Source organism: Coffea arabica, chromosome 1e (genome assembly GCF_036785885.1).
Source record: "Coffea arabica cultivar ET-39 chromosome 1e, Coffea Arabica ET-39 HiFi, whole genome shotgun sequence".
Classification (NCBI taxonomy): Eukaryota; Viridiplantae; Streptophyta; class Magnoliopsida; order Gentianales; family Rubiaceae; genus Coffea; species Coffea arabica.
Genome location: NC_092311.1, coordinates 43,852,247 through 43,865,383, shown reverse-complemented (window position 1 = coordinate 43,865,383; position 13,137 = coordinate 43,852,247).

The window sequence follows — 13,137 nt, the reverse complement described above, 5'->3', positions numbered from 1 at the left end:
TTACATTTTTCGTGAATATAATTTTTAATCACATAGTTATCTTACATACGTCAAGTCATTACCGCACACTTTCTTACAGAAACTCTAAAAAATAGCAATCTAAACCGGCTCTTAACATGTATAATTTTAGGTACTAACTTCTGTCAGTGCTCTATGCTTTACTACTAGCACTTAGTGCCAGGATCATTATCAGTGCCAAGAAGAAATGTCAATGCATGTCACGGGCACAATGGCACCTGTTTGTAGGTCGCATGAGGTCATAGTTCTGTGTAAACAAATAGGAGGGAAAGCATTGAATTTTTGGTTGAATTTGATGACCATAAATGGATGTGTCCTTGAAAAGCTATACTTAGATGATCATGAGACACTGAGATCTAGAGCATTGACATTGGCCATCGCCTTTTGGATATGAAAAGATAAGTCCTCTGATGGTTTTACTTTTTTCATAAGATGTTGGCAGATTGGCTTACACGTTGTTCATTAGCGAAGAACACAAAAACGATCTGTGGAAAAAGAGAGATCTTTGTTGAGAATGGAGTTAATTAACTAACTCATAACGTTAATCATTCTTACCTCAACAAAATGCCATCCAGATAATGACACTTGATCAGTAACTAAAGAAATGTATTTTTCTCAAACTTTCAAGCAAAATTTTCTACTCATAAATTTCAATGTGCAAAGAAGTCTTTGTGCTCGAATACCAAAACATTAGTTACAACTCGAAAGTACTCAATTCGTCTTGGATATTTATCTCATGCAACACCATGAGAGTTCATCTATTTCCAGTGTAAAAAACACTACTTTTTTCCCATTGCCAAAAATTTGTCAATCATGGACTTGTGTCGCTATGGAAATTGGTAGGCCATGACAAATTGCATGCCCCCAGACCAAATCATGTCCGGTAACGGGCCATTTCTTTTTCTTGCATTCGAGCATGAGAAAGAGAGGGACGAGAGGAAGAAAGAAGCTTTACCGTACTAGGCAGAATACTTTATACTTTGCGATGAAATAATTAGCTCCTGCTGCAAGAGAATTGCATTTCGTGGGACTTTAGACTATGAATTTCAACCCCCGGAAAGTTCTTTCAAGAAATTTTTATACGGCATACTTGTTAATTACGTTACCATTGCTTTTGCCTCTTAGGCAAAAATCCTACGTTAGCCCTATATATACATACAAGACAAAAAACAATTCAGTGCCGTAAAGCCAGCGAAAGCATGAACAGGAACTGAAAGCATCAGCAAAAAATGTTCTTTGTATTTGCAATTCCGTATGAATCCAATAAATTGGATAAGGGAGGAGACATGTGCTAAATAACGAAATGACCCGTTCAAAGATTGATCTACACTTGAAAAAGACAAGAGACGTGCAACTTGTTTGGTTTTGTGGCCTGAGATTTAATTCTTTTAATAGTCCCATTCAGAGTAAAACATTGGAGCCTGAGAACATGATTGGTGCAGTTTTAATGCATATCTTGATTGTATGGTACAATCAGATCTGTTTCTGTTTGCTTGCAGTGAGAATTAATCTTTGTACCCACCTTGCATATCTTGATTATGGTGTTTGGACAAATCGTCTTGTCACTTTAGTGGGACATGAAGTTTTAATGGGGCCTAATCTACCTAGGAAACACAGTGGAGAACACCAAACCCAAGCTGCAATTAGCAAGAAAACAATTAGCAAGAAAACAATCCCCTTTAGATTCCACAGGAATGTGGTTGCATGTTATGTGATAATTTATAGTGGATGGGGTTGCGCTAGATATTAGTGATTGTGGCTGCATTGGTTTTTGGTACAATAATTGCTAGCATTTCTTGATCAGGGACTTTAATCTCATGTTGTCTGTACCCTAACAGTGAGAAGGATGCTTCTTAAACGATATACATATGTACTTTGGAGTGTTTAACAATGTAAACGCAATTATGGTAGTAAACAAAAACATTTATAAGTTTATGCTAGACTGTAGTTGAAGGTTTCTGGGACATAATTTCTGGATGGAATAACATTTTGGGAGTGATCTCTTCCTTATCATTAACTTCACTTTCATGGACAAACTTTTTGGGGTTTAATCATTGCCCATAAGGGGACATTGTAGAATATGCAGTCCAAATGGTCCCGAGCATCATTTTAGACCTAAGGTCGAATTCAGCTCACAGCCTTAAGAGTTGTTGAAACCTAATTTAGGCTTTGTTTGATAACGTAATTCAATATTTAAATTTAATGTATTCAGATCTTAATATACTCAGATGCGTTTGATGACCAAAAATTAAACATCTGAATTAATTAAGTACCACTGAATTTTCTAGATAAAACTTGCTATAAAAAATAAATGATAAGTTATTCACTGATTACTGAATGTGATATACACTCAAATGTACTTGATTTAATAATTAACAATTCAATAATTTAATGGATTTAAATTTCAGATTTCAAATTTCAAATTTTAATTTTCAGATTTCAATTTTATCAAACTCACTCTTAGTCTTTGAATTAGGAATATAATATTATAGACCAACATCTAACAAATAACAACCATGTAAACAAATATTGTACCTCCTAGAGCGAACGAAGTCTTTAATCATGCGATCAAAACATTAAATACACCATCTTTGGTGTAATAATGAGAAAATATATCGGTTTAATTGTAATGATGATTGTGAATTCTTTCTTTCCCATTTTCATTTCCAACTTCAATTTCTATGCAATATGAGCTCCCCATAATTCGGCTACTTGAATGATGTGCAGGCTACAGGGCTTCGAGTTCTTAACGTCCACCCCATGGGCTTTAGAGAGCACAGAAATGCCCATGCTGCAGAAAGGGCCAGAGTTTGTATTTAGGCCAATGAAAAGGAGCTACAGAGCCCACAATAGACTTTTGGGCCAAAGCTCTTAATTTGGAGCACTTATCCCTTTTTTTAGCTTGGGTAAAGACTGATTACATATGCATCTAATTGTGGCAGCGAGTCGAATACTATTAAAAATCTCTTTTATCAAACCTTATTTCGCTTATCTAAACATTTTATCAAATCCTATCTGATAACTCTGCAAATTTTAATATTACCAAACCCTCTTGTTGTGCGAGTTGGGATTATCCATCGAGTAAAGGAACTAAGTTTTATCAAATTAAAATCAATTTATACATCATGGTAAATCAGTGCACTATATTGTCTTAAAGTTGGACAGAGCTATGGAACCTGTATATGAAAAATTCAACATTTTATGAAGGGTTAAATCAACATTCTTCCATTTTTAATCATAATTGTCTCCATTTGAGATTTTTAGTTAAATCATGCCTTTGGCTATTAGCAAGTTCAGCAAATATCCAAAAAAAAAAAAAGACAATTAGCTTACTAAATCAGTGACTACAATAGAACCGGAAAAAAATGATTTAGACAATTGTTCTCAGAAACATTTCCAAAAAATGAGTTTTATGTAAAACTTGACAAAGAACACTCTACAAGACAAGTATGGAGAGCAAAAATACAAACAAACAAGAATAAGCAGGTTGTGTGTTGTGTAACGAGGTGGCTTAGAGTTATTTGTTATTGCACTATAAATTTAATATATTTTATTGGACTATAAAAATTTAGAGGTGTCAAAATGGGTGACTTGGGCAGGTTTAGGTTGGGTAAAATGGGTAATGGGTATAAGTGAGTCAACTCATTTATACCCATTTAATTAGATGGGTATAAATGTGTAAGTCAAAAAATGAATTGGGTAACCCAATTACCCATTTATAACCCATTTATTTTAACTTTTTGTAAACTCATTTAAATTCATTTGTGCAAACTAAGTTATCAATTTATACCACTTTTTGTACCCATCATTAGTTTTAAATATTTATTTATAATGTTCAATAAACTTAATTACCAATTTTTTTTCATTTATACTCTATGTCACAAAATTACCTATTATTTAATAATTGAATAACAAGAATATAAAAATTTGAACTAACTACTATAAAAATTAATATAAAACCTTAATCCAAAAATTTTGAACCCCTAACATTTTTTTCATATATAAATTTAAAATTTCATTTTAGAAAGATAAGAAAATAGGCTAAAATTTATCATAAATTAGTAATTCTGAAAAATGAGCAAGTTAACAAACTAAGAGAAAATAAAATAATAGGATAAAACCAACAAATAATAATAATAATAATAATAATGAAACAAAGTAGTTAACATCATGACAAAATGAAAATTTTGAAAAAAAAAAAGGGTGGGGGAAAAGAAGAGACTTGGGGGGAAGAGAATTTTAAATGGGTTAATTGGGTTTGATGGGTTACCCAATAATACCCATATACAAAAATTTAAGATACCCATACCTATCTATTCATGGGCGGGTATGGGTAAATTTAATTAAGTGAGTTGATTTGCCACCTCTATATAAAATTGAAACTCAAGAGTATGTACATATATATTGTGTTTTTGTTTGGTGTATTTATAATTGTACTTAGACTGTTTTTTTGAATATTTTGGTAATGTATTATTGTAGTATTGTATTAAAAAAAACTTGTATCTGAAAAACAACTAAACCCAAACAGAGAGCCTTTTGAAAAAAACTGAAAAACAGATTGAGGGCAAGAATTGGTAAAAGATTTTAAATGGGACAAAGGAAGACCTTCGACCAAGGCCCGTATTAATCTTTCAACGGACTTGTTTTGTTCTTTCAGAAAATGGATGGGGCGTCGAACCCCTCCTAACCAGCCTACTAGACCATTACTAGGCTTGACAATTGCCATAGTAGCCCAAGGGCTTCTTGATTTCTCCGACCTGCAAGGCTGCAACCATTGAAGGGAAGGGTGGAAAACTGCCAATTGATACTATTAGTAAAAAAATTGGCCCAGTGCAGTCATTTGTTAATGAAGAGCGCACAAACATGATCTGGTTGATGGGGTTTGCCGTTGATTAATATAGACTTTGCCAGTAGCCTAGCTGCTGAGAACTATGGGCTCTTTGGAAAGGAGTCTATTTAGGTTGAGATATGGGGTTCTGTCATGTCGAGGTTGAATTGGTTCCCAAGTTGACGATATATACATTATCACGGTTGGATATACGACACATAAGATTTGAAACTCAAATTTTGTATATGTATCGTATATTCAACCGTGATAGTGTATATATCGTCAATGTATATAAGATCTACTCTTATCTTGTTTAGCATGCTACCAGTGATCATAACTTGTCCAACTTGTTATGGAGAAACAGGGACCTAATGAATTGTGATTGGCAACATATTTCAAGTCACTTCTGACATGAAGGTAATTTTTGTGCTGTTATGTTAGTGAAATCATGGTGAAACCTTATACAGCCTTAATTTGTGATGCAAGTTACGTAGTAGAATTTTGTGTGGGATTCTTCATAAACAATCATCAATAAATAAAAATATAGTTTTTGGTAAAAAAAAAAGAATAAAATAACATATAGTCTTATGTCTTAACCAAGGCAATTAAAAAAATATTTTAGAAGCTTGTGCTCCTATGATATAGTTAAAAAAATCCAAGGTAGGTTAATGAGGCAAGAATAACTTCTTAATTAAAGGTACTTTATGAGTTGTAAACTACTCAATGTGTAATGGTATGAGATAAACTTGAATAGGATTTGGGGCTTTTGCAATTATCAAGGTCATTATGATACACAAGGGGGGTCCTAAATTGGGAGAGGAGGAGGGGTTGCAAGTGAGAGGTTTTAGGTTCGAAATCCTTCACTTACACATAAAAAAAATAATAATAATGATAGGTACTAAACCAAAATACAACAAACTTTGTCATTTCTGAAAAATTATGTTTTACATCAATCCCACATATATCAAATTGAAATTAAACTTATTTGAGCCATCAATTACATGGACGCATTTGTCTTGGCAATTATAGTCATCTTGAATACAAAGAGGGGGCATTTCGTGGTACTGTTACTCTGGAAGTGTTTTGAGGCAATTGCCGTCAGGGAAGCAATCGTTATGGCCAAAAAAAAAACTTGTACATCTCCACATTTACTCTTGAAGGTGATGCACTAGGAGTCATTCAAAGTGTGCGCTCTATTGAGAATGCCCTTTCTGCTATAGACCTTTGATCGATGATATTATAATAGCTTTATCAAATTATAGTTTTATTGATGTAAATTGGGTTCTCAAAGATGTAAATAAAGTGGCTCATGAATTGGCTCTTTATGCCAAATCTTTGTCATTCATTTTCTGTTGGACGATTTCCAACAATCTTAGTAATAAATTTATAATTTTTTATTAAAAAAAGAAAGGGCATTGGCAGAAGTTAATGGTTTTTAAGATAATTAAACAATACTCATTTACAAATAAGAGGACTTCTCCTCAAGTAGTTCATCTCTTTGAAGTTCATTTGCACAATAGAATGAAATATGCGACGTAACATGACTCTTTGCAATGTTAAGTATCATTCATTAATCTACTTCAAAATTAATGCTCAAGAAAAGTAGGTAGAGGTAAAATACTAAATCTCAAAATCAACAAGGTCAATTGAGGCAATATGGTGCGAGCTTAGATCCAGCCAAATCCCTCTTTCCCCGCTAAAAAAGAATTTTTTTTTAGAAAAAGATGCAATAACTTGATTTAGTCCAGAACCCTCCAAATTATATGATTAAATAGTGGAGATTCCAACATGTCTGCAACTAATAAAGAAGTACCTTAACATCAAAGTATGTTTGAAAAGCCATATTCTTCAATCGAAAAGGCCACTGAAGTGGCCTAAAATGATCGTGGATTTGCTTTTGTAATCCTAGTTTCTGGTTGAGTAAAGTTCATCATGTATGATAATCCATGATTCAGTTCACTTCTTTAAAGTGAATTAGATATGATAGCATGTCATCTTTCAAGTGAATCTACATCATTATACGAGGCCATTAGCATGATAACTCCCTCCATTAAGATCTTTTAAAATGAATCAAATATGACAACGAAGTTATTATGCTAATAGATCTAATCAAATATGATAATTCCTCCATTAGGTTCATCAAAAGTGCACTTACGCGTCAACTTGTCAATGGCCATACAAGAAAAAAAAAATTGAAAGTACATTACAAGTGTATGATGTGCATCTTGTTGATTTTACTTAAAAGCACTATCAAACTTGGAGTTCTTGACTAAGACTGCATAAACTAGAAACTTTAATTTTGTTTTCAACAATCCCCATTTCGTGGAAACTACATTATTTGTCTATACTTTTGAGAGCATGTAATGTCCCAAACCGACAGCATAGGCATATATTAAATCAGACGCAATGAGGAGTTGTGCTATGTATTGGTGTACTTTTCAAGTTCACATAATCTTTTGGACACTAATGTTTATACGTACGTATATGTATGCGTTTCGGAATTTGGGATTGGGAAAAGGGCTTTCTTTTAGGGGAGGCGTATGGCCTTTGCTATTCCCTATACCTCAATGTCACATCCATTCTTTGGCACAAGGGTAGTGGCTGCTAAGTTTTTATCAGACATGTAACATATTCGTCTTTCGAATGACAATAAATTATTCATTGAGAATGTCTTGTTCGACAGCTGTGGTTATCCTTCCATGTGGATTCTTCTCATTCTTTCACCAGATGATTATTTTATTCATCCATCTTTAAGCAGAAATAATTTCAGTCAAGTGCTTTTTTTTTTCTTTGAAATGATTCTTGAATGTACTAGTTGTCTTTTCTTTTGACATTTAGAGAGCTTTCTCGTACTCTAATACCATATATCAGCTACTTTCCAAATAATGAAGAAAATCACACTCTTTGATGGAGTCAAAGATTTGCACAGTTCAAATCTTTCTCTACCACAACAGCAAGAAATTAAAGGGCTCCATGATTAAATGTTCCTACAAATTATTTCTGCGCTAGGATTAGTTATTGAGCATTTTGAAGGGGAAAAAAAAGAAAGAAAATTGTGAAGGTTTCAAGAGTAGTTTTAATGTGGGAAAGTCTCAACCATCTATTAGTTGACTTCATAGGCATATAACATTTCCACAGTATTCTCATCGCCATCAGATCTCTCTAAATTGAAGCATCTTTTTCTGGATTTGCAAACTTTATCATCCTCCTCCAAATTCTTCAGATTTTTTTTTTTTTGATAAAGCACATAACTGACCATGGATTCATTTTAACTTCTTACCGGGCAAACTTCATTTGAAGTTAGTCTTATTTGCGTTACGGTAATTAGCTTCTTATAAGTGATCCTTCCTCCCCATTATTTCCACTTGAAGAAAACTCCGTTAATAGCCATAATTACTTAAATAAATATGCTTTAATGAAAAGTTAGCTGCAGCAGTGAGAATAAGTGGCAAATGCTTTCTCTACATGCTATGGATTGATAGTGGTTTCCATTGAAATCCTTTGCAAATAACGTTTTATTTCGGTCTTTTACAAAGACAGAAAGGGTTATATAAGTCGTTGAAGTCTTCACAATATGCTTCAGACTTTGAACTTTTTAACCTAAAATGATTATTAGTGAGCAAGCAATCCAAACTGCAGTCTACAATGTAAGGCCTTTTTTTTTCCCTTTATTTCTTTTGTATTTGGCCAAAATTTGCAAAAAATTGGAACTTTTATCTAACTAGAATTAGATGTCAGACAATATAAATTTGTAAAATATACCTATATGTAATTGTTTTGGTCAAAAGTTTATTGTTTTTGAGCATCTAGACAATTAGACTAATGTTGCTGGGGTAAGAAATCCAAGAGAACCCGCCAAAGAGAACTAATGTATAAGTTAAGAATGTTGATAAATGATTGCAGAAACTTCTACACAAAAACACACAACAAACTAAATGACTCTTAAGGCGCGATCCAACTTTATCCTTAAGGTTTGAATTGCCCCCACTACACTTAATATTTGTTAAAGGGTTAAGATAATTTACCTCTATTGGGGAAGATCTCGAGAGAGTTCACTAAAGAGTCCAATATGTAAATCAAAAACTCAACTCTGACCCAAAAATTTAAATTATAAGGTCTCCTACCCTTACTTGCATATTAAGTGCTCTTTCTCTATCTCTCGAACCAATGTAGGACATAATCCTTTACTCATAAACCTAACAAATCTCTCTCTTCATAAGTAACCCCTCACATTAAACCTAAGTTTACGAGCTCTTTTTTTAGCTCACTTTAATACTCAACGCAAACTCACCTTATCACCTAACGTCACCTCTTCTCCCAATCATGGATCCACTTTTTTTCAATATCCAAACTGCATTATGGACCCCTGCCAAGCCATAGCTCCTTGGTCTAACACCAACTGAACATCCCCTTCCCGCGCCGCCAAACCCATGGCGCACCTAATCCAACACTAGCCAAACTCCTTAACACTTTGGTACTTTGGTCCACCATCAAGAAGAGAATTTTCACCTATATCCAACTCCGACAAAAATTCATTTGCCCATGAGTAGCCCAATCTCGCAATTAGGCTCTGATACCACTTGTTGGGAAGTAGACCTCGAGAAAGTCAACCAAAGAGTCTAATATGTAAGTCAGGAATCCAACTTTGATCCAAAAATTTAAACTATTAGGTTTCAGACCCTTACTTACATATTAAGTGCTTTTTCTCCATCGCTTGTACTAATGTGGAACATAATCCTTTACTCATAAACCTAACAATCCCTAGAATATAACAAGATGAAAGGAAACTTATTAGCAAATGGCAAGTTCTTTTAACAAGAAAAGATCAAAGAGACTAAAGTTATTTTAATTCCTTTGAAACTTGTTAATTTGTAGTAATGGTGATTTCTCAAAGCCACACAAAATATTTGGAAATATAATTCCATGTTTTAGGCATCAAAAGTTGCAATGAAGCAATACATTTCTTGAAAGGATGCCACAAAATGGTCTAGGAAAAATTGACCGTTATAAAACGAATCTTGTTTTTTCAATAAGCCTTCTGAGACAAACATTTTGGACAAAATACGCTTGAGGAAACCATGGTCGGATTATGGATTCATGGAATGGACGGATCTACTTAGATCCGTCCGTGGATCCTAAGTTTTGAAAATCATAAAGTCTTTGTTCCATTTTTACAAACTATTTCTTTAAAGAATTCAATTTTGAGCCAAAAGTTGAATTAGTAGGTTCTAGAACTTTTCTATATATTAAGCACTCTTTCTTCCTCTGTCAAACAATGCGGAACAACAAATCCTTTTGCATTAACCTAACAATATTCTCTTTTATGAGTAGCTCCTCAAATTTAACCCAAGTTTACAAATTTTTCCTCAAGTTTAATTTAATACCCAAAGTCAGCCCACCTTAAGTAATATCCAAGGGCTTCTACAAAAAAAAAAAGAGTAATATCCAAGGCCATCTCTTCTCCAACTCATGGACACACTCTTTTCAAACATCCAAGATCTACTAAACCTTGATTCCTTGATTTAACACCAACCAAACCTCCTCCCAAAATCCCTAGCACCTAAGTCCAACACCAGTCAAACTCTTTGACACTATGTGTAACACCTTGGTCTACCATAAAAAAGAGAACAATCTAATGAGCAGTTCAGCCCTACCAAAGAGGATCAATATATAAGTCAAGACTCCAATGTTGATTCAAAAATACTCAAACTGGTTGATCTCAGACCCTTTCTTATATATTAAACAATCTTTTTTCTTCTTTCAAGCCAATGTGGGACGAAATACCCTACTCATGAACCTAACAAATATCAATAATTTGTTTGTCACTGAAGCAAAGGGGGATTTAGTGCATGGAAAGCTTTTGCTGAGCTATAGTTTGGATGAAGAGATTTAGAGAGAAAAGTAGTACAAAGAAGAGAAGAGAGTAAAAGAGGAAACATAGAAAAATGAAGAGTACTTCTCTGTTATTTATGGAAGAAAAGAGAAGAGGATAAGAAGATTGTGTGGTTCAGATAACTTTGTTGGCAAAATTGGTGGAATTGGAAAGAAAGTTCAGGTGGTGAATGATTATGAATATTTTGGTATCACCATTTTTGCTAAAAGATGGATAAAGGACAAAACTTTTAGATTGAATATAGGTAAATTGAAAATGATGGTTTGTTTGGATATGCAAAAATTTTCAAAAAAAAAAATTAAAATTGCATGTATCATAAACATATTTTCAGATCATCTTTTTATTCTTCCAATTATTTTTTAAATTTCACATATATCATATTATAAAAAATACTATATTGTTATTTGACCAAAATTTTTTCCCAAATAATCTCCTATCCAAACATTCTTATGAATCCTTTTTTTGTTTTGTAAAAATTCTGAAACAATTACTGAGTAACTATTAAGTTTTCTTTTTAAAATTTTTGCAGTTTTCTGACAGATTAGTTATCTCTTGTATCCCTTTTTTGCCCCTTGGCTCACAAACTAGCCATGCAAAACTATAGATATGAACAACATTTTTTAACTTAACAGACATGAAGTTATGCAAAGCTCAAGAAATTAAACATGATAAAACTATGAAAGAGAAAGAGGAAAGGAAAGGAAAGGAAAGGAAAGCCCAATGATTGTTTCAAAGTTTGATTGTATGGACAAAGATAGAGAGAGCGCAGTCCTAAGAGGCGTCCCAATGTATATCTTTGCTTTCTGTGGCAAGTCATAAAGAGATTGTACGGGTTCATCCAATCTTTGGCCAATTGAAATCAGTCATCATTGGACTAAGGTCAAAAGAAAAAGTGTGAAAATTCAAGTTGAACTCCACCCGATAAAGAACGCAACCTTTTTGTGTATGGCTTTTCTTCCTTCGTTTTTTTCTCTTGTAGGACCAGAAGGAACAAGAAAAATTGAAAGCTCATAACTAAACGCAGTATGAGACCACTACTGGTTCCAATATCATCCATAATGTTATGTTTATACTCTGTTCCCTTTTTGTTTCTTAGAAAATCGATACAAATTGAAAGGTGAAATGTTGCCAACTCCTCAGTGAAGCAAATGGGAGAAATAAACGAGGAGCCAATCTTTGCATATCTTCTAATTTAACATCTTCTCTCGAATTCGGTGAGATCCATATCAAAAACAGGAGCAAAAGTAGTGAAAAACAGCATAGCTACTAATGAATTGAAGACACCTCACTAGCACACGTAAAAATGGAAATGGGCCTGTTTCTCATACATAATACTGCTAGCAGCCAAATCTGGCAGACTAATCTAGAAGACCAAACTCCGTAGAGTTTCTGTATAAATGTGGAAATGAAGGCATTTTCCATGGCAGGATTTATTATGTGGCCCCAAGACATTCAAATCTTTGTCAAATTTGTCAAGACTCACATTGGACTTTTGAAGATGAAACTGTTTGCAGTTTTGAATTTTAGGCTCAGATTGATGGTGTTTTAAATTTTAGTTTGAAAAGTCACTATTTACTATTTAGTTATACAGATAACAATCAAACTAATCACGTCCGGACAAGGCTCTATTAGAGCCACATAGAAGAAAGATGTTGATGCAAAATGAGTGGCAATCAACAATTGATGGTTGATGAATTATCTTATTATAGCCCTTTCTCAAACTAAATGATGCTGCTAAAAAAGAAAATATTCTTGATAATCAACTTCTGTAACTTATTTTTTAGTTTAAAAATGAAGTTTGTAATTAAGAAACTCAACCCCCACCCCCACCCCCCCACCAGCCAAACCATCTTAGACTTGTCATCAAATTGCAGTCAAATATGAATGGTGAAGTTTTGCTCATTCGGAGCTGATACTTGCAATATGTCAAATTCAGTCATAATCAACATCCAATGCCACCTGAATACGTGAGCCAAAAGTTAGGAGAGTACCACTTGTCCATGATCTCGATCCCAATCAAAAAACTAATTTGATCTAATGAGATGAACATATATATAGTTTGAGAGCCCAAATAGTTACAAATAAACATGCATGCATGAAGATTCTTATGAGGGATGTTAGCCTAAGTGATGAGCTTGATTGAGAGACTTGGGAGTGGTTGTTATCATTAAATTTTTGGCCACTTTTAGACGCACTAAATTTAAACATTAGATGTCGTGCATTTTTTGTGCAAGAGTTAGGATAATAATAATTATGTTATTATGTTCTAAACAACAAATCAATTGTCCACACGTTCCAATTTGTTGCTAATTACATATTTTAAAGACAACATTAATTATTCGATTTGTTGACTAATCAACTCATCTAGAATAACTCCTCCATGGTTTTACAAAGTTGT